Consider the following 4,806-nt stretch of genomic DNA (forward strand, 5'->3'; position numbering starts at 1 on the left):
AAAAAAAATAATTACGGAGATAAGGAAGGAGAAGAAGCCAAAGAGAAAGAGAAGGAAGAAACTGGAGAAGAAAAGATAAGTGAATAAGGAAGAGAAAGAGAAAAAAGATAAGAAACAGAAGAGAGTATGATGGTGACGAGAAAACAATAGAAGGAGGAGATAGAAAAACAAGAGGTGAAGGAGGAGAGGGAAAACAAAATGAGAAGTACAAAAGAGAAAGATAAGAAGCACGAGGAAGAGAAAAAAGGAGAAGGAGGAGGAGACTAGAAAATGTACTTGAAGACTTGGGGAGGGAGGAGGAGAGAGGGAGGAGGAAGAGGAGGAAGAGGAGGTGGAGGAGGAGGAACCGACGATGCGTGACTTCCTCCCTCATTAAGTTTAAATCCTGAGTCTCGCATTTTCTCATCACCAGATCACCTCACTAATTAACTTCTTATCTCCCCGCTGCCCCGTATCTATCCAGCCATCTATATTCAATCTATATCCTTCCCTCTCCCTTTACCTGTCCTGCTAATTACTCAAGCAGGCAGGTGAGGGGAAGGTACCAATAAGTAGGGTAAAAGTAGGCAAGTTGTAGGCGTATCAAAGTATTAGGGCGGTGGGCGGGCCTGTTGTAAGGACGGTGGGCGGGGAAGCTGGGGTGGGTTGGCAGTTCGTGGGGGAAGGTGGGTGCCAGGTGACAGGCGAGGGGTGATAGGAGGGCAGGGACACCGGGGGGGACAGCAGCGGGGGGAGCCAAGCTGGGCGGGGATGGCAGGATTGAGTAGAGTAGAGAGGAGGAGGTCAGTGCTGCCGTGGCCCCCGAGCCGAACACATCCACGCTACTTCTCTCTACCGCATCCAGGTGAGTCTCCCCTCTGGCCCCCTATCCGCCCCCCTCCGCCGCCGCCGCCCACCCCGCCCACCCTCGCCCTTTCACTCCAGCCCGTCCTCACGCCGCCCGTCCATCCGTGTGAGGCAGTGTCGTGTATGTGTCCCCACGGCAATGTATGGGAGTATCTGTGACACTTACCCCGCGCTGCCATCTTTGGCTGGTGCTGGAAAGGTCAAGCTTACCAGTGGCGGCGGTGGTGGTGGTGGCGGTACTGGCGGTGGTGGCGTTGGCACTGGTGTGTGTGTGTGTGTGTGTGTGTGTGTGTGTGTGTGTGTGTGTGTGTGTGTGTGTGTGTGTGTGTGTATCAGATGGCTCGTCATAGATAATGTATAAGTCATGTCAGCTGTAATTTGTCACCCATACATATAAAGAAAGGGAGAGTAAGGGAGGGAGTCGGGTGAGTGAGAGGCGGCCTGCATTAACCCACACACATACACACATACACAAACAAACACCATCACCAGAACCTCACCACCCCACCAACCTCACCATCTCACTACGACCACAGCACTTCACCACAACATCCATAGAGAGTACAGGGAACACGACGCGACACCCACACACACCCATTCATCTCACCCTTCCTTACCCCTTACACTTCCCTAGACGTATTGCACTCTGGGAGACGCGGCGAAGCATACTAATGAGGCCCGGTGGTTAGTATTCGTTGTCTGAAAAGTTACGTTGTCCTCTTTGTCATATACATTCTCCTGCACAGAGCGATGCGGTGGGAAAAAGAACACAAGGGTTTATGCAAGGCGAGGCATCGAGAGAGGAAGAGCCACAGGAATACAGACAAGGATAGAGGCTTGGCACAGGCACACCCACAAAGCTTGTCTAGGTTCATGTGTGTGTGTGTGTGTGTGTGTGTGTGTGTGTGTGTGTGTGTGTGTGTGTGTGTGTGTGTGTGTGTGTGTGTGTGTGTGTGTCTGAAATGGTCTGGTGTGTATGAAGTTCGTGTTTGGATTTGAGTAATAGCTGTGGTGGTTCATTGAAGTGTGTGCGTGTGTGTGTGTGTGTGTGTGTGTGTGTGTGTGTGTGTGTGTGTGTGTGTGTGTGTGTGTGTGTATTCTACCAGCGCTCTCCACCTTTCACATATGTATGTAGTATTCTTTTTTTGGAGTGGTCACACACATCACGTCCTGAAACACACACACACACACACACACACACACACACACACACACACACACACACACACACACACACACACACACACACACACCATCATTTATCCTCCTCCTCTTCCAATCAGGTCATCAAGAGGCCATAAGCAGTTACACACACACGCACGCACACACTCCTTTTCTCTCTCTCTCTCTCTCTCTCTCTCTCTCTCTCTCTCTCTCTCTCTCTCTCTCTCTCTCTCTCTCTCTCTCTCTCTCTCTGATTTACACACTGCCAATCATTCTCAGTATACTCAATACACACTCCTGTCCACCTCTTCATTCACAACGTCTATCAAAGTCTTCTTCTTCAATACAACCTTCTCTTACTACTACTACTACTACCACTATTACTATTGCTACCACCACCGTCACCACCACTACCACCATCACCACCACTACCACCCTTGTCAGTTCTTGCTCGTCTTATTCTTTCTTTTTCTTTCTCACTTCTCTTTGTCCTTCATTATTTTTTTTTTTTGTGTCTGTCTGTGTGTGGTCTTCATTTTGTCTTCTTTCTATTCAATATTTCTTTTTTTCCTTTCTTTATAGTTTTTTTTGGTTTCATATTTCGTTTAATTTTTTCTTCTCTCTTTCTTATTCCTTTTTCTTTATCTTTTTTTCCTTTTCTAACTTTCTTCTCACGTTGTCCTCTCCTTTTCCTTTCATACTTCGCTTCCTCTTTCTCCTACTTCCTATTCCTCTTCTTCCTCCTCCTCCTCCTCCTCCTTCTCCTCCTCCCTTTTTTCTTCTATTCCACTTCCTACTCCTCTTCCCTCTTTCCTTTCCTTCCTCGTCTTCCTTCTTTTCCTCCTCTTCTTTCTCCTCCTTTAGCCTCATGATCAGCAAACCATATAGATTTCTTCTTCTTCTTCGTCTTCTTCTTCGTCTTCTTGTTCTTTTCTTCTTCTCTTCTCTTCTCTTCTCTTCTCTTCTTTTTTTTCTTCCTCATCCATAATTTTCCATCTATTTTTCATCTCATGCATTGACGTCATGTGCACTTTCCTCCTCCTCCTCCTCCTCCTCCTCCTCCTCCTCCTCCTACTCCTCCTCCTCCTCTTCCTTCTCCTTCTCCTCCTCTTCCTCGTCCTCCTCCTCTACCTCCTGCTCCTTCTCCTCCTCCTCTTCGTAATAAACCTCGTAAATAAAAAGAGAAGAAAGAGACGTTTTTCCCAATGCTGTGTGTGTGTGTGTGTGTGTGTGTGTGTGTGTGTGTGTGTGTGTGTGTGTGTGTGTGTGTGTGTGTGTGTTCGGATTTATTTATTTTTGGTGGTTGCTTTCATATACTCATTTACCTATTTATTTATTTATTTATATGCTTGCTCGTTTATTTATTCGTTCATTCGTGCTGTTTATCTCCTTATTTATTGGCGTGTAGGTCTGCGAATATGTGTGTGTGTGTGTGTGTGTGTGTGTGTGTGTGTGTGTGTGTGTGTGTGTGTGTGTGTGTGTGTGTGTGTGTGTGTGTGTGTGTGTGTGTGTAAACAAGTGTACATAATATAAAAATTAACACACACACACACACACACACACACACACACACCAGTACACCTCCTCTATAAAGGTTTTCCCTGTAGCGGCAGCGTATCATATTCCTTCATTATCACATGGTGTCCTTCAGCTAACCCGACACTCCGTTTCACATTATGAGAGAGAGAGAGAGAGAGAGAGAGAGAGAGAGAGAGAGAGAGAGAGAGAGAGAGAGAGAGAGAGAGAGAGAGAGAGAGAGAGAGAGAGAGAGAGAGAGAGAGAGAGAGAGAGAGGAAGAGACCTTAATAGACAAAGAAAAATAAAATAAAATAAAATAAAGAAAAGAGAGATTTTAATGCGATAGTAAAATGTAATCCAAAAAGTTATCATTTCGATGGATTTTAAAGTACAGGAGAGAGAGAGAGAGAGAGAGAGAGAGAGAGAGAGAGAGAGAGAGAGAGAGAGAGAGAGAGAGAGAGAGAGAGAGAGAGAGAGAGAGAGAGAGAGAGAGAGAGAGAGAGAGAGAAACAGACAGACAGACAGCCAGAAAGACCTCGGTAGCCATAAAAACGACCTTAAAAACAAATAAGTTTCAACGCAGCTGTAGATACAAATCCAAAAAAAAAATAGATAATATCCCGATGTATTTTTCAAGTACCAAACTCAATTAGAATAAGGAAAAGGTAGATTTCAATGCATGTTCAAGTAACAGTGGAATAAGTGGGAATAAGGAAAGGGAAAGTTTTCAATGCATTACAGAAAAAAAAATCCAAATATGTAAGAATTGTAAAAGAAATATTCTATGCAACGTGAAGTGCCATTCAAATTACAATAAAGAAGGAGGAAATTTGAATGTGGAGGAAAATAAGGTTTCAAGAGGTGTTAAATTGCATTGTTCCTCAGATTTTCATTCAGAACATCTTTATTTGAATATGAATGTCCATTATTATCTCTTTTATGTCTTCTTGTCACATCCTTAACATTATATCAGCTGGAAGTTAAGAATATCTATGTTTTCCAGCATGTTTTCTTCTTCGTTCTTGCAATGATTGATAAAAAGTCCTTAGTTGAATTGCCATCGTGAACATAAAACTCCGTATTTTTTCTTTATTTCTTTTAAAGTGACGTCAAAACATTGTACTGGGGAAACCAAATATATACCTCCTTTCAACTCCTTTCTTTCTTTCTTCTCTGTTTTTGCCATGATACTTGGAGTGTGTCTAATAAAGTAAACTAACGCTTTTCTATTTCTCTATCTCTTCTAAAGTCACATCTAAACATTACCATGGCTGGAAA

At 44.1% G+C, this 4,806-nt stretch overlaps 1 protein-coding gene across 1 annotated transcript in view; it reads left to right on the plus strand.

Annotated features, from left to right (window-relative positions):
• The first annotated feature begins 809 nt into the window (after window positions 1-809).
• Window positions 810-4,806, plus strand: part of LOC123510796 (venom allergen 5-like) — a 76,582-nt gene continuing 72,585 nt past the window's right edge. The window contains 1 exon segment of the mRNA XM_045266176.1: window positions 810-844. The gene's annotated coding sequence lies outside the window, so the exon portion shown is untranslated.

The sequence above is a fragment of the Portunus trituberculatus genome, chromosome 30, assembly GCF_017591435.1.
Source record: "Portunus trituberculatus isolate SZX2019 chromosome 30, ASM1759143v1, whole genome shotgun sequence".
Taxonomy (NCBI): Eukaryota; Metazoa; Arthropoda; class Malacostraca; order Decapoda; family Portunidae; genus Portunus; species Portunus trituberculatus.